Source organism: Lactuca saligna, chromosome 4, assembly GCF_052625555.1.
Source record: "Lactuca saligna cultivar CGN05327 chromosome 4, ASM5262555v1, whole genome shotgun sequence".
In the NCBI taxonomy this organism is placed as follows: Eukaryota; Viridiplantae; Streptophyta; class Magnoliopsida; order Asterales; family Asteraceae; genus Lactuca; species Lactuca saligna.
Window position 1 is genome coordinate 207,117,444 of NC_136420.1, and position 10,797 is coordinate 207,128,240.

Consider the following 10,797-nt stretch of genomic DNA (forward strand, 5'->3'; position numbering starts at 1 on the left):
GCTGCCAAAAAGGCGATCTTCTTAAGCTCCTGGAGCCCAAGAGAGGCTAGATCTAAAGTATAACTCGATCATAAGGCTTTATCACAAAGGATTTGAGGTTTTTGAGCTTAATACCAACAATTTGGGGACAAACTAGATCTATTAGATCAATAAACAAGATGAAGACTTTATTACTAGAAAACATGAACACAAAGGAGTCTGTTCTGGATCTACTTCTTCTTTATTGAGCTCTTCAACCTTCTCCTTCTTCTACTTGCTCCAAAATGCACCAAAAGTTCCTTCACAAGGCAATAATCACTCACACACTCTTTAAGGAGGCTAGGGTTTGATACGAATTGTTCCAAGGGTGATGGAGGCTAGGTTGGGGTGCATAAATATGTTTAAATAGGGTGAAAACCCTTAAAATTAGGGCTTCATCCAGACAGTCGTGATATGTTAATAAACAAACTTGAAGATCGATTAGATCTATGAAACAGGTAGAGAAATAACCAGATAAACAATTAAGAACTAGCTAATGGATCAAAAGGTGTCGAATGATTTAATAAACAATCCTCAGAAGAGCTCGATAAAGAACATCAACTGTAGAGGATTTTAGGGTTTACAATAATCAATGAGAGTGACGACCGCTTCTATATACATACATGCATGCATATATTTATAATAAAACCCTAACCGTTTATCTAACAAAAAGAAGGCTCATCTAGATAAACACGGATTGACAAGCCCAATCCGGCTGTAAAACAAAATGGGCCCAAGACGCAACACAATATTCTTCAACAATCTCCCCCTTTTGCGTCTTTGGCACAGAGTCTTAATTCCGTTTTAACAGTAGAAGGCTTCTTCACATTCTCAAAAATCCTCGGTATAACAGCCAGAATGTGATGCCTGAAAGTGATATACCACCGAAGCATATCAGTGAAGTTCTTCTTGTCTGCTGTAGAGTTCTGCTTGCATCGGTGAATGATGTTTATGATATGCTCCAGACAATCTGTTGAAAACAGATGCTTGTCTACCAAAGCAAACAAAACTTGTGCTTATCGCCTTTTGTGAACATGACCGTCAGATTTGAAGAGTCAATTTGCCCTAACTTCATTTTGTGCACATCTCCTGTCTTGGAAGTAGGCTTGACGGTCGGTTTCTTGTTCATTATTTTTGCTATTTCCTGATCCATAGTGGCAAGTTCATGGATATAGGAAGCCAACATTCTTTTGAGATGTTTCAGAATCGGTTCATACTCTCTTTGATTGGAGAGAAGAATGTTGTATAGCAGAATCCAATCATGAGGATTCAGACTGGGAAGATCTGCCAGAGAAATACAATGTTCTGTGTTGGCCGTTCCTCTGTTGACTTTGAAGTTAACGCTCACAAATTTCCCAGCCTGTGTTGGTTTCAGTACCTTGACTTTAATTATCTTCTGTGCACTCCATGTCAAGTACTGTGGTTGACCATACTTCAGATAAAAATCTATTAATTCTCTGTCAACCTTCAAGTTTGGATGAGGGACATCAGCAGTGACATCAAAGCAATGAAATGTAAAAGCCTTTCGTATGATTGGCATGTCAAACTGCGAGTCTTTGGTATTCTCACAATCAAAGGATGCAATCGGTTCCAACTAATATATGGAGGGAAACTCAATCGCTTGATTGATGAGTGTGTCTCTGTCCCATTCTGGGAACATAGTCTTCTTGGCCTGTAGAGTATCCTCATCCTCCTTGATTCTTCTTTCTTTGGCCTCTGCCTCTCGAGCTATTTTCAGTGTCTCATCCAGCTCTTTGTCTCTTTTCTTTCGTTGAAGAGCTTCAGCGATAGTTTCATCAGTATCTGACTCGCTCTCAACAAGAAATTGTTTTCCAGAACCCGAAGCTAAATTAACCTTCGGTTCTGTCTTTGGTATACCCTCCTCTCCCCCTTGTCTCGGAAGAACAAGCTTCTCCGAGACACCCTTCATTTCGCTCAAAATGTTAATCGTAGGAAGAAGTTTAGCCTGGAGATGCTGTCTGATGGTAAGGGTAAGAAAGGGATCATGAGTGTCAAGGACAGTTGTCAATATATTCTTGACATCACCATCGCAACCTTGAAGAACAGCCCGCTGAGTTTTCAGCAAAGAGATTTCTTGTTCTGCCTGGGCCAGTTGTATCTTCTGAAGGTCAATAGTTGTCTGATGCTTGACAAAATCTTCTTTTAAAGTGCTCTCTGCTGCTAGAGAAGCAAAACGTGAATCCAAAGATTGGAGAAAAGAGGTGGATTCAGTTTTGAGGTCAGCACGCAGAGCCTCAAACTTGGAGGTTTCACCTTGAAGGGTAGCCAAAAAGGAGTCCACAGACGTTTGAAACTTGGCCGCATTAGCATCAGCATGTGCTTTGAGAGAATTAAGAAAAATCTGAGTTGTGTGAACAACCTCAGAGACTTCCTGTGTAGCTTTGGAGCATGAAGCTGCTGAGTTATCAATGGCATCGGTGGAACGATCCAAAGCATTAGCATACGTCTTGATTGCAGACTCGATAAAGGCTTTCAGCACCACACCCCCATAGGCTTTATTATCAGCCAATAGACTATCAAGTTTGTCGTGAATTTCTTGAAGCTGCTGACTGGTAATACAAGAATCTGCATCATTATCTGTGGGAATCCGGTATGGGCTATAATAAAGAGAATCGTACTCTTCATCATCACCACCCAAAGTAGCACCGGAGGTTGAGGATGGAGAAGGTGATTGTGGGATGTTGATGACGGGGGTTTCAACCATAGTAGTAGCCCCTGTATCAGATACATTGACTGTTACTGGTGGCTAGGAAGAGGTGGTAGTAACGGATTCAGTGATGATTGGAGTGGGGATCAAAGAGGTAGGAATAGTAATAGAGAAAGGAATGGTTGAAGTCGGTAAAGAGGTTGGTTCGGTTGTAGTTGGAGGGATGATAATAGGAACCGAAAGTGGGACCTTCTGTTTCGGTGATGTGGGTGGGGATGGAATTTTAGGAGAAGGTGGAGGAGTGGGTGATTTTGTAATTTTGGGAGATGCTGGTGAAGATGGAATTTTAGTATCTGTATGAGAGGATGGTTGATGAGGAGACTGAGCAGTAGTTGGCTCTGTTGGGGAAGCATGAGGAGCAGCAGCCTCTGCGTCTGATTGGTCATTTGGAGCAGAGCCAAGAGAAGGGGATCCTTTGGACCTTTTAGCCATCTTCTTAACCTTCTTGGATTTTGACTGAGAAGGTTCATCTGCATCGTGTTTTCGCTTGGAGGATCTTGGCTTTCTCTCCTTTTTCGGTTCAGATTCTTTCTTCTCTTGTTTCTCCTTTTTACCAGCCCTTTTTCCACGGTTGGCAGGTTGATCAAGGGCTTCCAATGCGGCTTTCTATTCGTCAGACAGAACCCTTGGAGGCAAGGGAGTTCTGGTGCTGTAGTCAGCCATGATCTTGCTGTGAGGCGTGACACACCTGTACATGGATTCAGGAATTAATCCATAGTGTAGAAACTTACTCGGATCAGAAACAATAATCTTCTTAGTGTGGTAAGAGGCTATTGAAGCCAGAAGAGCATACTTCATCACAGGGATTTCTAGGGAATCCATGGCTTTCTTCGTGTTGAGCGTCCAGAAACGTCCGCAAGAGATCTCGGAGTACCGAGTTGAGGTGTTAAGACTCTGAGTGATTTGAGACCAGATTATGGAGCCATAATCTAGATTGATGCCGTTGTAAAGACCATAGAGAATGGTGAGAAATCCTTTGCTCGTGGTATCAGAACCACCACAGCGTTCCGCTAAACCCTTGATTAAAAGGGTAAGTAAACCATTCTACTGAGAAGGAAGACAAGATTTCTTGACCTTTGCGATTGTTGTAAGAACATCGGTATAACCCATCTCGTACATCATCGAGAAAAGCTGGGTAGTTGTGACAAAATCCAGTGAGATGACGGAAGAATCAACTGCAAGCCCTAGAAGAGAGCAAAACTTGGTTTTTGAGATGGAGGTTTTCTTGTCATGGATGGTGAAGTAGATACGATATTTGTGTTTGTCATAACTTGTTGATGTGTAAACTTGAGAAAGCAGGGACATCGGAACTGCTTCCACCTGCGTGAGAGCCAACAACAATGGGGAATATTTCAGACATTCCACCACATGGAGCATGTACGCATCATATAGGAAAGGGGTCATCTCGATAATCATATTTTGATTAGGCTTGATGGAAAGCAAAGATGAAGATGCAGTTTGATCGTGCGCAGAAGAAGAAGTTGCCATTGTTGAATCGAAGAAGAAGATGAACAGTATAACTTTTTCACAGAGAGAGATTATGTGTGTGGTAAATGCCAAAGAACACGATCACCCCTTATTTATACCGTTCACTGGAGAGAGAAAATCGTGATGATGATGGACCCAAAACGTCGCCTGAAAAAGCGCGATTGGATGTTATGGATAATGAAACACATCCTCGCACTGTAATTATGACAAATCCTTATTGCACTTTCAGAGTCGCAGTAGAGAGGAATCGTTTTCATACTTAATCCATAGTCTCTTAATTGACTTTGAATCCAAACCACTTGAGAGGTACAAGATACAACAGCGATGTATTCAGCTTCGGCTGTGGATAATGAAACACAGTTTTGTTTCTTGGATTGCCAACTCACAAGTTTTCCATCAAGAAATTGGCATCCACCTATAGTAATTTTTCTGTCCAGTCCACATCCTCGTAAATCAGCATCAGAAAAGGCTTGAATGAAGAATCCTGATTTAGCAGGGTACCAGAGACCGAGAGATGAAGTTTTCTTCAGATATCGAAATATATTCTTCACAACAAGCATGTGAGGTTCTCTTGGATTAGCTTGAAACCTGGTACAGTAACAAACAGAAAACATAATATCTGGTCTACTATCTGTCACATACATAAGAGACCCTATCATTTGTCGATAAAGTGTTATGTCCACAGCAGGTTTCTCCAGAGATGGGGTTAGTTTAGTGCCGAATGCCATAGGAACCTTCACTTTTGAATCACCCTTCTTTCCAAATTTCGTTAGTAAGTTATTGGTGTATGCCTCCTGGTTTATAAAAATACCTTCTGGTCCCTGTCTAATATTCAAACCAAGGAAAAAGTTAATTGGACCCATTGCACTCATTTCAAATTTAGTCTCCATCAACTTCCTGAATTCAGTTGTTAAACTAAGATTCATGGAGCCGAAGATGATATCATCAACATAAATATGAACAATCATCAAATTTTCGCCTTCCTTCTTACGAAAGAAGGTTGGGTCAACCGAACCTTGTTTAAATTTTGACATTTTTAAGAAGCGAGTTAGAGTTTCATACAAGGCTCTCGGTGCTTGTTTTTGCCCATAGATAGCTTTATCCAGCACATAGCAGTGATCGGGGTATCTTTCATTCACAAAACCCGACGGTTGTTCAACGTAGACGGTTTCTTCTATTCTCCATTCAAGAAAGCGCATTTGACATCTATTTGGAAAACTTCGAAGTTCTTGTGAGAAGCATATGCAAGAATGATTCTAATAGATTCCAACCATGCTACTGGAGCAAAGGTTTGTTCATAATCTATCCCTTCATCTTGACAATAACCTTTTACTACCAACCGAGCCTTGTTATGAATGACATTCTCCTCCTTTTCCAGCTAATTTCTAAACACCCATTTTAGGCCGACAACATAGGCATCTTTCGGTGTGGGAATCAACCTCCAAACTCTGTTGCGTTCGAACTCATTTAGCTCATTATGCATTGCTTGAACCCAATCAGAATGATCAAGTGTAGCATTTACAGTTTTCGGCTCTATCTTGGAAATAAACGAATTAAACATACAAAATTCCATTTTAGAGAATAATGCAGTTTGTTTCGCCTTCAGTTGAGACCGAGTAAGAACATTTTCGAATGTTTAACCAATAATTTTTCTCTTTGGGATGGTCCTTTGTCCATTTTACTAATGGAGGATAGCTTGGATCATATTCTGGATGCAATTCAGCTTCTACTTCTATTTCAACATCTGACGGATCACCTTCGCCTTCGTCAGTAGAACTATCACTTACTTTTTCCTTCTCCCCCTTGACTGGAGAAGAGAAGTCTGTATCATCATTAGAATTTAAATTGTTTGTTGATGTGGGTGTCTCCCTCGTGATTGGATTGTCACTTGTGAGTCTTGGGTCAGTTGTATCATTATTATCTATACTTTTAGCTGTTGGGGATGAATGTGGATTCTCCCCCTTAACAGAAACTTCAGTTGACTTTGGAGTGGTTGAGCTCTCCCCCTGGAACGTTGAAGCTTTACTTGGAGAGCCTTCGGATGACTTATGACTTGGTGGTTTGCTTTCCATCTCTTTAGTGGCTTCGTCTATGACCATCTTGAGATTATCTACTTTGTTGTCTGCTGCTGTTGCCTCCGAATGAATTGCTTTTTCTGGTTCATCGAACAGCCGAATGTATTCCTCAAACATGTTGGATATTGGACTTGAGACCTGTCCAGATTCTGGGAATATGTCTCCTTAAGCATTGTTAGTCCTTTGAACCTTCTTCATATAATGGTCATCATAAGTGATATAATAATTTTCTTCAATTTTTCTGGAACTCTTATTCAACACCCTATATGCTTTTGATGACAGAGAGTACCCCAGAAATATGCCTTCATCAGCTTTAACATAAAACTTATTTCGGTTCTCTTTAAAGTTAAAAATAAAGCATCATGAACCGAAAATGTGGAAAAATTTCATGTTCGGTTTCCTAGTATTTAAGATCTCATAAGGAGTTATGGAGAATCTCTTGTTGAGAAAAGATCGATTCTGAGTATAACAAGCAGCAACGATGGCATCAGTCCAGAAGTATAAAGGTAGAGAAGCATAACTGAGCATGGTTCTGGCTGCTTCACATAGAGAAAGGTTTTGTCTTTCCACAATCCCATTCTGCTGTGGTGTATAGTGGGGCCGAAAAATTGTGAGTTATCCCCTTATCAGCCAGAAAGTCTTCAAGGTCCTTGTTCTTGAATTCTAGTCCATTATCACTTCTGATGTTTCTGACTATCTTCCTTAATTGCACTTCCACTTGCCTGATGAACACCTTTAGCTTGGGAGTTGCATCTGATATCTGTTTAAGAAAGAAAACCCAAGTGAAGCGAGAAAAGTCATCTACAATAACAAGAATGTACTTACTTCCACCGATACTCTCTATAGCAGAAGGTCCACACAAATCAATGTGTAATAGTTCAAGTGCTTCCACTATCTTAGTATTAATGTGTGTTGGGTGGCTTTTTCGGCTTTGCTTACCCATTTCACATGCTGCACATAAATGCTCCTTATCGAACATGAGAAGAGGAAGGCCTCGAACATGATCCCCAATCACCAATTTGTTGATATCTTTGAAATATAGGTATGATAGACGACAATGCCATAAGCAGCTTTCATCAGTGTTTGCCTTTGATAGAAGACAAATAGCTGGTGTCCCTCGTATTGGATTAATATTTAAAGGGTACATCTCACCCTTCCGCGCAGATTTCAGTAGAACCTTCTTAGATTGTTTTTCGATTATCTCAAACCCTTCATCATCGAATGATACCATCAAACCTGTGCCCACAACTAATCGCGATATACTGAGGAGATTGTGCTGCAATCCTTCTACATAAGCCACCTTTCTGATTGAGAAATCTCCATTAGTTATCATTCCGTATCCTTTGATTGTCCTATAGGAATTGTTTCCAAACTTCACAGACTCACCATCATTAAGGGACCGAAACTCCCTTAGCTCCTCCTTCCTTCCTGTCATGTGACGTGACCAGCCACTGTCTATATACCATTCTTCGTCAAACTGCTCGTCACTAATTACGTGTAAATTCAAGTAGATTTAGGAACCCAAAGTTTCTTGGGTCCTTGTGAGTTTTTCACAGAGAAAGGAATTATAGTAGAAGCATCAACCAAATAAGTTTGTTTAATTAGAGTTGTTTGATCTTTTATTTTAATAGTATACACCTTGATTTTTGATTTATCTTCTTTAAATTTTAGTGTATCATTTTGTGTTTCTTTTGATGGTTTAGTGTTTTTCGTTTGATTCCTAGGTTTAGTAGAGGATTTCTTATTTTCCTTCTCAGAATCTGATACCAGCTTTCCTTTTCCTTTGATGTCCTTTAAATAATTTGTTGTATCTTGGGACTTGGAGGATCCATAACTAGGATTACAATCGAATCTGGTTTTAGGACTTAATCTGGCCGAGGACCTAAAGTGGGTCGAGGACCGAAAGTGGGTCGAGGACCGAAAGTGGGTCGAGGACCTAAAGTGGGTTTAGGACCGAGACTAGACTTTTGGTCCTGGGATTTGGAATAATAGGAATTTGGACTAAATTTTTCCTTCACCTTTTCCTTTCCCTTGTCCATGGATTCTTTCCTCGGAACCTCATAGTTGGGATTTTGAGAATTCCAATGCCGTTTACATTCATCTAGATTCGCGGCATATCTTCGATTTCTCAGGCGTTTTTGTTCAGCTAGCTCCTTCTGAGATTTGTGAATATTAAAGCTTGCCTGTGGTTTCTCTTTCTGGTGAGTTGCAGGTGACTTAGTTTGAACTTTTGGTGCTTGCTCTCTCTTGAGCAGAACTTTCGGTTCTTCCCTCTTGATGGGAATATCAGGTTCAACCATCGGTTCTTTAGGAACATCTTTGGTTCCACTTGTGCTTGGAAATTCGAAACTGGAGGGTTTGTTGAGAGGTTCTGGTATGTATCTACCCTTGACTCTCCATGTGGTTTTCTCCGATAGTCCTACAGTTTCGTCTGCGTTATCAATAGGAGCAGACCAGAAATAGTCTTCGCAACCTACAACATTATCTTCGTCAACCATTACTCTTAATTCTGCCGTCTGCTTTCAAGTGACTCCAGTCATAGCATAAACCTGATTTGGCACGGTCTGGACCTTTTGATAAACCAAAGCTTTTTCCTTGAGTTTTCGTTTCTGTTCTTTTGACAGATGAGCAAACTCAACCGAATTTTCTGATATTAGTGGTTTTTCATTCTCGGTTTCATTTTTCATAAACTTAGAACAATCAACCTCATCTTCTACTGAGATTTCACTAATCTCGCTTTCCGCATCAAATTTAGACGAATTATCTAAGTTTATTTTATTATCCTTATCAATTTTAGCATTTGACAAGTCGAATGTATGTATAGTTTCAGTTTTAATCTTTAGCCTATCATTTTCATCTATGATATCTTTTAACATACTTTTATGTTCCTTAGAATCGATGAAAGTTTCTATCTTATCCAAGCCTAGCCTATACGACATTGACGTTTCTTCAGAGGACACTTCTGATTCACATTCTGCTATAACTTCATCTTCTTTAAATTCAAGAAAAGGCAAAATCATCTTATGAATTTTCTTACCAATTTCACAATTTAAATGAGATTGAGCAATATTAGTATAAAGACGCTTAGCAATCAAACAAAAAACATTTCTTTGTTTTAATAACTTTAAATTGTCTCTTTGCAAATAAATACTTTCATCCCTAGCCCTAACTAACTCTGCTTCCTTCAACTCAATCCAGATTCTCCTCTCCTCACTTTTTGAAGACACCCTACCGAGTTGGTTAGTTAGGATAGAATTTGCTAAGCGGGTTTGCATGAGGCTACTACTTAGGTTAGAGAATTTAGAGTTTAATTCATTTAATTCTTCTTGATAATCAGTTTTTGAAATTTTAAGAGACTCAAGAATAGAATGTACCTTTTTGATCAATCGATCGCAGTCGTTGATCTTCTTACTTACTGGCTTCACCGCAAAACACTTATTTTCAGTCAGGTTCGGTTCCGAATCTGTACTCTCGGTTGATGGGCCAGTTGTGACGATAAAACATTTTCCACCCGAACCTTCATTCTTTTCCACATTCGCCTTTCCATGAGTGGGTCTTCTAACCTCTTCGTCTTCAAAGTCGGTTGACCATACTTCTACGCCACCGAACTCATCTTCCTCGGCATTCTCCTATACGATTAAGGCATTCATTGAGCTGTTGGACACCTTTTTCTTTTTGAGTTCTTCTAATTTGCGCATATAATACGCTTCGTCATCTTCACCCTCTCTTTTCTTAGCCATCTTTCTCAACATGCAATCTTTGGCAAAATGGTTTTTGCCGTGACAATAGTTGCAGTCGTATCCGGAGTCTCCTGCAAGCGTCTTCTCCTTTTTCTCTGCATCCTTTTGAGAGGAGACTTTCAGTTTATCCTTCATCTTCTCAGAACTGTAACTTCCCTGCCAGTTTCTGTTCTTGTTAGCGGGAAATTTTCTCCTTGTGAATTTCATTGGATTTGTGATCATCAAGGCATATTCCTCACTTGTAAGCTTGCACTCTTACATGTATGAATCTTCTTCTTCTATTTCAGCAGTACTTTTTCCTTTAGAAACAAGAGCCAACGATCCCATACTAGAGACCACTTTCGCTTCCTTAGTTACAACACTTTCATGGGACTTCAGTATCCCTACTAGTTTCGCCAGTGAGTACAATTTGAACTGTTCATGCGCCTTCACAGTGGAAAGCACATCCATCCATTTTGGTCTCAACCCATTCATGAACGTTACTTTCTGCTCGATCAGCTTCCTCTCTATCCCATGCTTGGTCATCTTACTTAAGAGATGATTGAACCAATCAAAGGTCTGTACATGCTTCTCTTCAGGTTTGTGTTGGAAAACTCCAAATTCTGATAGTAACAATGTTTGAATGGAGTGTTCCAGATCTTCATCAGTTGAGTAAAGTTTCTTCAGCCTATCCCAGATCTCTTTAGCAGTTGTGCATGAACCTACAAGCCGAAAGGTGTCAGATTGCAGGGCGAATCTTATCATCCGT